The sequence below is a fragment of the Bos mutus genome, chromosome 22 (genome assembly GCF_027580195.1).
Source record: "Bos mutus isolate GX-2022 chromosome 22, NWIPB_WYAK_1.1, whole genome shotgun sequence".
NCBI classification, from domain to species: domain Eukaryota; kingdom Metazoa; phylum Chordata; class Mammalia; order Artiodactyla; family Bovidae; genus Bos; species Bos mutus.
The window spans coordinates 22731665-22743888 of NC_091638.1; the positions used below are offsets into that span (position 1 = coordinate 22731665).

A 12224-nucleotide genomic window follows, 5' to 3' on the forward strand; every position below is an offset into this window, starting at 1 on the left:
ATCTGTTTCTAGGAATCACAGCTTGGGGGTATTATAATATTTTCAAAGAAAGAAAAGGCAGAATGGATACAAAGCACAATCTAGAAACAAAAAAAGGCTCTAATGTATTCATCTGTTTGCCAGTTCTTTCAAATTATTGTACATCCACTGATTCAAGATTTCTTGCATGTCTGGACAAATATAAGCTCTCTTGGGGTCCACCACAAAAGGGGACAATTGTGTGTACAATCAACTTCTCAAACATCCAGTCTGAATCTTCTTGTCTCTTAAAATACCTCCACTTGACTACAAAAGAGCATCCAGACACTACAGCACTCAGAATGCCGGGCTTCTACATAATAAGACCACTCTGACCCACTGCTGCTATTTACTATGTACTTACGCTGGTCCAAGAACTGTGCAGAAGGCTTTAGGTGATGATCTCACTGAATGAGTCCAGTGATCCTGTAAGGCAGGCCTATTACTATCCCCATTTTACTGAAGAGGAGACTGAGGCTCACTGACTTCACGCCAGGTTACAGAGCCAGGATGCAGTTTGGGAACCAATTCTTCCCAACCCTAAGACCTGCCTGGTTATCCACTCTCTTAGCCCTGCCTTGGGTTGTACATCCTGTAACACTATGACAGGGACTCACATTGTTTTTGATGCATCACTTGCACACCAGAAGGATCTCTTAAAGCAAAGCAGTTTTTAGAAGCAAAATCTATGCTATTGAAACTGTGTATTTTGTTTTTACCTTGAGGAGCTTGTCTGAGAAGCAGCAAAAATAAACACCTAGCCTTCCATGAAAAAAAAAAAGAAGCAAATCTCATGTAGTTTCTAATATGGATAGCAAACTCAATACTTTTCATAATATTCAGCAATCTACTTATCTCTGCAAATATCAAATAACTTTTTGTCACAACTAATCATTTTACTTCTTTTTTATGTGTACCATAAAGATGTTTTTCAACTTTTAGAAACCTTCTAAATTTAAACAGATGAAATAACTCAATATGCCATGTGATGGTAATGGTTAGGAGAATGCAGTCTTTAAGTATGCATTTTCATCCACTTAAAATTACTTATCTTAAATACAATTTAGAAACATGCTGTTAATAATTGCAATATAATTTTAAAGGATAATTCAATGATGATTGGTTAAATAAAAACCTCATATTTTAAAATTTAAAGTAATAAATAAGTACATCATTTTATTTTACATAAACCCTTAATAATGGAATTATAGAATTTTTAGAGCCAGATGGGCTATGAAAGCTAGTCTAGTCCAATCCTTTTGTTTTTCAGCTGCAATTAAAGAGAAAGAAACACTGCCAAGGACTTTTAAAGTGCAGTTTCAAAGTCAGACCCAAGTTCACATCCCTGCCCTGCCATTTACCAGCTCTAAGACTTCATTTGTCATCCAGAGCCAGTTCTTGAAAATGCCCTGCTTAGAAAGCAGGACTGCTATAAAACTGAGAGTTCAAATAAAGGACTCTCTCCTCTAAAACATATATATTATATTCATTCATTTGACATATCTATTGAGTATACACTAGTTTGTGGCCTTGGGCAAGTTACTTAATTGCTTTGTCCCTTAGTTTCCTGCGTTGTAAAGCAGGCATCTACATTATAGAGTAGTTGCAAGGATTAAATGAATGAATGCAGGTAAGGCATGTGGGATGGTTCTGGGCACACTGGGAAGGCACAAGAATGTTGGACATGTTTCTTCTACTGCTTCTACATTTTATATTAGGTAACATGGCAGGCCCTGGGGATATAACTTGGGAGTCCTACATAATATTTTCTTCCTAAAAACTAAAGTATCTCACTTACATGGAGTGAATCTCTGATTCCATTGCTCTATCTTGAGGGTGAAATCATTTGGAAACTTCTTCAGTAGGTTTATTTGGACAGTGTTATCCTTCAATGCATGAAGAGAACACTGTCCCACCAGCATTTGCCCACGTACTTTCTGTTTTTCCTTTAGATGGCTTTGAAGGGACCCAAGGTTTCCACCTGGTCTCCCAGGTGAGAAATGATGGGTTTTTGAGTATGTGCAGAAGTTGGCTGGGATTCCAGAGACAGACTATCCCTGTAGGACACAGCAAAGCTAACTGGTCCTTTGGGAATTTAAACCTGACGTGCGGTTCTCTCTGTGAAGAACCATAATTAGCTGGAAGAACAAGCGGAGAAATCCAGTTAATTGCCACTCCAGCATCTCCAGCGGTTCTATCATGGTTGGATAAGTTAATATAAATTCCATTAGTGTCTTGGAAACTCTCAGGTCATGGCTGAAGGCCTACATAACTCTCACTCATGATCTTGGAAATCACAGAATTACAAAGATGGGAAAACCCTGAAGAGTCAGGCAGTTCCTCAGTCTTTCTTATCACAAGAAAATATTATACCATTCCAGAGAAGTGAGAAGTAGTTATATATTTAAAACCTTGAGAGAAGGCTCTCCCCAAAACTCATTTTTAATGTGCCAGTCTTTTGGTGGCTCAGACTGTAAAGAATCTGCCTGCAATGCAGGGCACCCAGGTTCAATCCCTGGGTTGGAAAGATCCCCTGAAGAAGGGAATGGCTACCCACTCCAGTATTCTTGCTTGGAGAATTCCAGGCTCCGGTCCATGGGGTCACAAAGAGTAGACCCAACTGAGCGACTCACACTTTTGTGTTCTTTTTGCTTTTATTAAAAGCAAATACAGAAACTTCTCGGTGTGAAATCTAATGTCATACCTGTTACATGTGGGTGTGCAAGTGTATGTATGTATACACTGGTCATTATTCTCAGAAAAGTTAAAATAATCCTGCCAAAGAAAAAAAGCAAAAGCAAAGGCAGAAAGCCACACTACTACTGCATCTCTTTTCCTAGGGAGAACAGCCTCAATTCTGTCCACATATTCTGGGTTATGTCATTTTCTTACCCTGGTATCACTCTTTTATGAACCTTTATTCCGAGCTTGTCATGGTATATTTTTAAGCTTTTAAGGTCAGCTTGAAATAAAATATTAGAAAAAGAAATATTAATCCTTAGGTGTCTGGGAAACCCAGCTTAAGTTTCTCTGCATGATACATTATAATTAAAGCACCCCTTGCTCTCTTTGGTAACCCAAGAGCTAGAATGCTGAGTCACTGTCATATTATTACCTGTTCTGACTTCATGGTCCAGGAAGCCACTTCAGTGTGAATGGGAAAAGCACTGGGTCTGAAAGAGGCAGGGAGGCGGGTCTCACCCAGCTCTGTTGTTTCCTTAGATGTGTGACCTTAGACAAACTGAATGCATTACGAAGAAGAGCCTTGCAACCCTACTTCTTTTATAGGTAAACCTTAGAGAAATATTAAGTGACTTGTCCAAGGTCACACTGAGTCTTTCCATGGCTCTGGTTCATTAGTTATTAAAAAAAAAAGAGAGAGAGAGAGAAGGAATGATAATATCTGGTGTCTCAGAATGCTGCAGGTCAAATGAGATAGATATTTAAGGACTCTGCTGAATTATTCGCTTTGTCAGACACGTCTCCTCTTTAAGCTCTTTAAGCAGCTTGTACAGCCCTATGTTTCTTGTCACTGACACTCATTCTGTTTCCAGCCTCCTCTCCTGATGACTCAAGACACTCTGAATTCTGAGTTCTACAAGGAATTAACAGCTCTGTCCCCAGTGTAGACTTCTTGAAAATTTAAGGCTTGTACCCTCTTTCAACCAACTGTCCAACTCATTCATGTTCAGTACGGTTAGGTCTAAAATTGTCTCCTGCTGAGTATTGGTATTCCAGGGGATAGCCTGTTCAGGGAATGAATCAGAATGTTTCTTAAAGCGTTTGCTGGCAGTCAAAATTTGGATGAAGGCTTCTACTTCTGTACAGATTCTGTAGCTCACACTTTTACCATCACAGAGTGCTTTATTGCACTTGCCAGTCTCCTTTCTGTCACCTGTTCTAGACTTAAACTCACCAGAGCAGGATTCCGCCACCTCAGGCTGACTGACATATGGAACAGGTACTGTTCTGCTATGGAGGGCCCGTCTGTTCATTTTAGGATATTTAACACCATCCCTGACTTCTAGCCAGTAGCAGCCCCATCCTCAGTTGTGACAATACCTGACAAAAGTGTCTTCAAATGTCCCTTGGGGGTGAAGGGGCAAAGTCACCCCCGGTTGAAAACTTCCATGCTAGATCTAGCCAAGTGTCTTTCATACTGGGCATTCAATAAATCCCCTAAGATTACGTGACTGATGGCAACAAAATGCGTATGATGATTTAGTGTACAAGCTGCAGAAAAATCAAGCTAATTTCTATTGGTTTTAGTGCCTGGCACACGTCTGGTGCTCAGTATATATTTACTGGGTGAACAAGTGTTCTATAATCCTAAGCAGCTCCCTGTATCCCAAGTAAAATTCCTTCCCTCAAAAGAATCCAAGTGAGGTGCTGGGAAATTGTCCTGTGGTGGAAGGGGTGGGGGGATTTTTAAAGAACAAAACAATCTCTTAAACTGTGGGATTAGGAACCAAGAAGATCACCTTCCTGTGTCCCCCAGACCTTAAGCTCTCTGTTTCATCATGACATACACGACAGAAATCACATTCTTTGCAGTGGAAATACTAGAAACATGTACTAGTGTGCTTGGATCCTTTAAAACACAACTTGGCTAGGGACGCTAAGCACCAGGAGGGATGCAGGACATCCAGAAGGTCACACGTTCAGTCATTAGTGTCAGAGCTGGGAAATGAGCCTGCGCCTTCCTGACTCCCTGTCCAGTACTTGATTACAGTGATTATTATGGATGCAAATTAAGACTTATTACTATTGTGAAATAACAATGCAGGTTAATGATATTCTTTATTGCCATGCTAACATTTTTTTCTAGAGGGGAAAATTATAGGCATGAAACCAATTAAGCAAGCTTTCTTTCTTTGTAAAGCTTTCTTAGTTTTCCTAAATGAAGATTCTCTTTGTGCTTCCTACTTAATACTGAACGCTGACTTTTTTTTTTTTTTTTGTCTCCTGGGCCTTCCTGAGATGGATGCTAATACTCGTGCTGTCCATTTTTCCCTATATGAATCAAAAATGACTATGCTAATACATTATCTCAAAGGGCAGTCATAAATAGGAGTAGCAAATATTTTGAAATGAATACTTAACAGACATCCTTCAGTAGAGGTTAAGCATTGTTGGAAATGCCTCCCTTAAAAATCTTTGTTAATCAAAGGCTTGCAGTTGCCTCTTTCTAGATCTCACTGTAGAATGACTGTCCTCCCATGAATGAAATGATGGCTCCAGAAACGGACAACAGATTAATCTATGTATTCCTCAAACTTTACACAGTCGTCCTTTACCCCCAGGTCTACATAGTATTTGCCACAAAAACCCTTCATGTAGAAGAATGTCATGTCACATGTATATTGTTAGTGTAACTATGGTGACCAAAAAATGCCACCAGTGTGTCTGTTTCACACACAAATGAGGGGGCAGCTGTGGAGTCCACATGTCTGCCAGTCGTATAATAGATATGAGCGAGGATGGCCTGGGTCAGAAAATTACCAGTCATTTATATTAATCAGAGCTTTCAAATAACATTTCAACCCCTGAGCGATGAGTGTAAATGGAAGGCAATAAGCCACTGTAAAAGCAGTTTTCACGCCTCAGTTTTTGAAACTAAATGTCATAAATAAAGTCAGCAGTATTTTTGGAGGGTACCCCCAAGTCAAAGTTGACAGACCTTCCGTAATGTATCAGTGCAAGTTTAAGGCAAGTTCCTTTGCATCTCAGGATGATTTTCAGTGTATTAAGTGTAAGGGTCCCATCCAAGTTAAATGTTTATGCTAGCTGTGGTACTGAGGGCACAACTCCTACAGACCTTTTAGCCATCTTACTTATTAGGGCAGTCAGTCCTTCCAGCCCTATCCACCTAACCTGCTCAGATACAAATGAGGAAACTGAGGGTTTGTGGGGTAAAGAAACTAATCTAAGATCACCTGGTTATGATTAGAAAGCTGAGTTACCAACCAGATAACTGATAAAACTGCTAATAACATTCTACTTTTGTTAGACCTTTTGAAAATATTCAAAAAGTAAAAAAAATAATAATATATAAGCCTGCATATTGTTTCTTTAAAAAAAAACTCTGAACATAAAATGGAATAAATTTTATTTATTGAATAAAATGCTTAGCACTTCTGTTGGCATGGCATTGTTTAGTCTCTAAGTCATGTCTGACTCTTTTGCAACCCCATGGACTGTAGGCTGGACTATAGCCCTCCAGGTTCCTCTGTCCATGGGATTTCCCAGGCAGGGCTTAGCATTTCCTACTCCAGGGGATCTTCTAGACTCAGGAATTAAACCCACATCTCCTGCATTAGCAGGCGAGTTCTTTACCACTGAGCCACCAGGGAGCCCAAGGGTGTCCATAAAGTCTGAAAATAAATACTATATGATTGTATCATATATTATAATTGTAATGCCAGTAAACAATTTATTATGCATTTGTCTGTTTTGAGACTTGGATACTACATCCAGTGATGGATCCATAAAGTAGGCAAATGTGAGTGAAAGAAAGTCAGTCGTGTCCAAATTTTTGTGACCCCATGGACTATACAGTCTGTGGAATTCTCTAGGCGAGATTATTGGAGTGGGTAGCCGTTTCCTTTTCCAGGGCATCTTCCCAAGCCAGGGATTGAACCCAGGTCTCCCGCATTGCGGGCAGATTCTTTACCAGCTGAGCCATCAGGGAAGCCTAAGAATACTAGAGTGGGTAGCTTATCCCTTCTCCAGCAGATCTTCCTGACCCAGGAATCGAACCAGGATCTCCTGCATTGCAGGCAGATTCTTTACCAGCTGAGCTACAAGAGAAGCAAGTAGGCAAATAGTACTATGATAAAACAAGAAAATTTAAAAAGCAAATTTTATTTAAGACTTATAGAAGGAATGATTCCCTTGGTCACTAAAGTACTGAATTTTACATATAGGGTTTAACTTTGGTCTCTATTCTGCACTTTGAGCCAAAACAAGAGAGAATACATGTTTTTCGGACTTTATTTATATAATTATAATTTCATCCTGAATAAAATATTAATCAAAACTCTATTCATGAGTTAAAGATACTTCCATTGTTCCCAGAAACCAAAATATGATTATGATTCTGAAATAGAATTTGCTTTATCTCCAGATTGCCTTAACCCAAAATAGATGTTCTGCATAATAATTTTGAAAAGTTAAATACAATATTTGAGCAACCTTACATTAGTGCTCAAGTGAATCATTCAAAAAACTATTATTTAGTAGCTTAAAAATAAATTATAAGAAAGTATTATGAAAGTCTAGTAAAAAATGACATCCAGGTCCTATAATTTACCACATTTTACTTATGGTTTATGGTTTGTTTATGGTGGCATAAAAAGGTCTACCATTCTGATTATTTAAAATCACGCCCAACTGGCTTGGGAAGTAGCAGTATAATTCTGTAAAGGCAGATTTTCTTTAGTACCTACTGGGTTCATTCCCATGAGTATAACTGCTTTAGAATATGTGCTAATTGTTCTAACAGTTCAGGTCAAAAAGCTAGCTTTAACAGGTTCGAACCAGAGAAAAATCAGTGGTTGTGTTTCTCCTGGCTTTTTGGGAATTACAGACACTGTGCAAAAGTACCTATGTTACTGTTTAGAACCAGAGTATGCAGTTGGATCTGGTCTAAGATTTTATTTAGCAGAGTGATACTTTCTAATAATAGGTACTTTATTACTTTTATTTACCAAGGAATAGGCCCTAATTTTCCCTTTCATTAGACTTGTGGAACAAAGATCTCACACAGCCAGGATAACAGCCAAAGAAATTCTCACAAAAGGTGAGACTTTGGTCATTTTAAAGTTACCACATTTGTTTCAAAAATATCTAGATGATAACTTTACAATAAAATGGCTTATTGCCTAGTTTAGAAATGCCAACTACATTTTATAGGTACCCTTCAAGTCCATAGTAAAGACAGAATCCCAAGTTTAAGTCACATAAGAGTTTATTATAATGATTTGTAACTTTCTGACTTCTAGATAGCTCAGAGACAGAAAAATGTAATCTTGGCTATAACCTTTTCTTACTTAAATTTGACTCAGTTCAGTTTTACCCTTCTGGGAAAGTACAGCGTTATGTGTTTTAAAAAAGTCACTGAACCAGCAAAAATAACTTAAGAAAACAGGTAAAATAGCAAACTAACATCTGTTACCCATCCCCTAAACCCCTCCCACCCCACTGAACTTCAAAACAATATTGTCTCTCTCTCTCTCTCTTTTTTTTAACTTGTATTTTAATGTCCTTTTCAGTGAATATATAGAATACAGGGGCAAATGCTTTTCAGTGAATAGGTTCTTCTTCCCTTCAACAGTGACTGAGGCTGAGAAAAGACGAGGCCACTGGTTGGCTTGTAAGTAGGTATGATCCCTGGGACTCATGTGCAGACCACACTGCCTGCCTTTTGTTCAGCAGTTGATCAGTGCCGGGAAGTCAGCAGTGCAGTGGTCTGCTAGCTACTCTTAGACAAGGCAGACATTTCTCTGTTTGGGGGTCCATTGCATGAGTGCCTCCCTATTCACTGTTCTGTCCTGTGGCCCTGAAGGCCCTCAGGTGACCAGGAGTGTGATGGTTTCATCTCCTGCACTTCTACAAGTTTGGTGCCTGTTACTGAATTGATTTTGACAGGACTATGAAGATCTTCTAGTGAGATCTTCCTGTCAGCCATCTACAATTCTCTTCAACTATATTGTATATCCCTGAGGATGGACAGCCTATGCGAGCAGGAAGTGGGATTACTAAAAGGAAAAGAGAAGAAACTCTAAATAAAAGTTGAGGGGTCAATTCAGAAATTACTTCAAACCACCAGAAGTGGAATTAAGTTACCTTCTGCTTCATTTAACACTTTTCCTCACTAGCTCAGAACATCCAGCTTAAATATTGCAAAAAACACACAGCCAGGTAAAGATCAAGCAGTACTTGGAGCTTTCAGTACAATCACACTCAGAGATTTTGGCTCTTGAATAAAAGTGTCAGCAAGCCTTGGAATTCCCAAAGAGAAAAACTCACTGAGCCTTTATTCCATTTTCTTAAGGTCTATTGTTAACTAAAGGCTCCTTGTCTTTTCAAATTCCTTCATGTGAATGGATGAGGCCAGACATCTGCCAGGATTTGCTCACATTTGCATGCAAATCAGAGACTTAGGGACACACATGGCCCCAGAGCCAACAACACCACTTTTTAACTGTAGACTTACACTGATCAAAGTACCTTCCTGAACTTTCCAGTCCTCTAGTGCTGGCTTTCAAAAATAATCGGCATATCCGAGTAGTGTTAATGCTTTTGAGGCCATGGTGGCAGAGCAAATTGCAAAACAAAACAATATACTGTGTTTCCCAAATATCCTACAGGCAAAAAGCTCTCAAGTCAGCAATACCTGTCCCCTCAATGAATTCTATTTTCTTTATTATCTGGGTCTGGGAATGAAGATGCTAATAGTGGTGTGCGATTTAGAGAAGGGTCTATTTTCTTCAACTCTTGGCCTGTGGGATTCGAGAGTTGAATGAATCCCTCAAAACCTTCACACCCCGGTAATTCATTAATTCAGTTCCAGGCGCTATGGTTACAGAGGTGAACTCAGCAGGCAAGGTCCCCATCTCTCTCCCGAAGGCGGTACTACCGCCCAATCTCCCAGTGCCAGTATCCAGGCCGGCTTCCTTACAACCATCCTGGGACGGGTTTTCCCACCAGTCCCGGGTGTGCCGAGCCCCTCCAGCTACTCGATCTTTCCACCCTAGCTGGGCCTACCAGGCTGGGGCTCCCCTCGGTGAAGGCAGTCACTGCCGGTCCCTCGGAAGTGCCGAGTCGGCGGCTACCCACACCCCTCTCCACGCAGCACAAAAGACACCCGCTGGCAAACTTTGCTCGTTATCCACCCCAGCCTAGCCGGGAACCAGCACCGGCTCCGTGCCTGGAGCGGACAGAGTTTCCCAGACATTTCTGCATCCCTGGCAAACCTCCGGAGGCTGCCACCCTTTCTGCACTCAAAACGCGACGCAGGGTGAGGTCTTTCCCCACTTAGACCGCGCGACAGCTGAGTTGATTCTTTCGAATGCTTTCACTTCAGTACACTCAAGTGCTTTGTGAATTACGCCCCTTACCCTTTGGCCGAAAAGGCCACCGCCAAGACATCCTCTCTCTCTTCTCTTTCCACAGCTTGCCACCTTCTTTCCCGTTTTCTTAGCCCTTTTTCCAACTCCCCGGGCTCCCTCCGACTCCGGGCTGCATTCCTCAGTTCAGATTCCAGCAGCCCTCCTTCTTCCGGATCCATGGGCATCACCCTCCCCGCCTTCGGTCCCGGGAATCTAACGGGTTCGCCTCCTGTTACTGCCTTTTGCTCATTTCTGTTCGGCCTTCCTTCCGAATTACCGTTCTCCCCGACCCCAGTGATTTTTCCCCCCCGTAAGGAGGTTACTAGATTCCCGCTCCCCCGGATCCGTCATTTTCCCCAGCTTCATGAGCCGCGCCCCCTCGTACCTCTTAGGCCCGCGATCTTGTCCCACGGTTCCCCAGACCTTTCTCGAGCCCTCCAAGCCACCAAGTTTGCCTTGACTTCCCCTCGCTGCCGCCTACGTCTCCCGCCACTGCCCGGCTGAGCGAGCGCACTTACCCCGAGGCCCGGCTGGCAGGGGTGTCGGGGTGCGCACTGACCAGGCACCGGAGGCGGCAGCAGGAGGAAGACGAGAAGGAGGAGGACCGGCTGAGCGGCACCTCCCTCCAAACCCACAGGCACTGGCTCCTTAGGGGGCTCGCGGCAGAGCACCAAGACGCGAAGCGAGGCAGTAGCACGAGCAACAGCTGCTGCGCGGGCCTGGGCTCAATCCGGCTCTCGGGGGCCGGGCAGAGGCAGGCAGGATTGGGATAAAGGATAGAAGCGGGATGCTGACAGCGGGGCAGCGAGTGTCCAGGTCCAAAGGAGGGCGTCCGGGGCGCCTAGGGATGCCACCGCGCGGATGCTGCTGCCCGCGCTGACGCCGGCGGCCCCTCTCCCCGCCCGGAGGGCGCTGCAGGCGCGGGCGCACGGGCCTCGCTTAGCTCGCCGGCTAGCTGCCGGCGCCCTCGGTGCGCCCCGCTTTGTGCTCCCCGCAGCCGGCGTGCACCTGGTGTAAGCAAAAGCGGTCAGCTGATGGGCTGCACTCCCATTGGCTGCTCCACGGTCTCCTCCCCTCCCGCCCGACCCCCTTCCTGGCCTCCTCCTCTGGTCCTCCTGCCCCCCCACACCACCCCGACTCAGCCCAGTGCTGGGGCACCATCTGTAGCCGGCCCAACAAAAGCGTAAAGCCGTGGGTCTCGGCTGGCTCGGCCTCCCTGAGTCGCGGCCGCGGCCGCTGCGGGGAGCAAAGGGCCACCGCTTTTTGTCTAGGGAACGACAGGCTGCGGCTGGGTTAGGCAGGCAAAGCACATTGCCATTTCTTAGCAGAAAAGGTACCCAAAAAAAAGGAAAAAAAAAAAAACACCCTTTCTACCAGGCCACCTAGGCACAATGGAGCCAGATTCCTGCGCAACATAGAACTTGGGCTTCTGAGACTGAGAAGCAGACAAATTCAACCCAGGAGACAGCTAGGTCTCGGTGTGAAACCTGACCCTTCCTCTTAAAATTAATGGAGATTTCTTGGGCTGTGTGTACACACCTGAACTTACATGCACATGGAACTGGTCTGTGTCCTTGCCGCAGAAAGAGACTATTATGACACTTAAATGGATGGTGAAACAGCTTCTTATATTTAGGGACGCTTTCAGAAAACGTTTCTGAAACTTCGTAATTACAGCTCTCTGATTGTTTAGGTGTGAAAGTTGTGTTCAAATAAGCGAAGGATTGAGAATGCAGTCTGTTTGAAGTGGAGGGTGTCAGAGAGCAAGGTGGAAACGGGTTTTTGGAAACTGAACATGAACCTGAATTTCATCCTCTAAGTGGGCACCTTGCAACCAGACTTCAGAGAAGCCCTTAGTACTTGTTACTGATTTAAGCTAGAGCACTATTAACCCCTCAGTGCCAAGTGGCTTCTGGCAAGAGAATATGACATTTCTTTGTGATGTCCAAGTTTAGAACTTCCGTGGAATTTGGAAGAATAAATTCATTATTATAGTATCATCTTTCAAATTCCTTGAAAATATGGTATGCATTTAATAATAGTAATGTTTTATCTTGATTCCTATAGCATTCCTTGATGTCTTTCATAGATGCC

The 12224-nt window shown here is 43.0% G+C and overlaps 1 protein-coding gene across 3 annotated transcripts in view; it reads right to left on the reverse strand.

Annotated features, from left to right (window-relative positions):
• LRRN1 (leucine rich repeat neuronal 1) overlaps positions 1–11103 on the reverse strand; it is a 47694-nt gene extending 36591 nt beyond the window's left edge. For 2 of the 3 annotated variants that reach the window (XR_011461896.1, XM_070359311.1), the window contains exon 1: positions 10649–11103. The gene's annotated coding sequence lies outside the window, so the exon portion shown is untranslated. Of the gene's footprint in view, positions 1–10515 lie in introns of all 3 variants that reach the window. The other variant, XM_070359312.1, reaches the window with a different exon arrangement.
• Positions 11104–12224: the final 1121 nt, after the last annotated feature.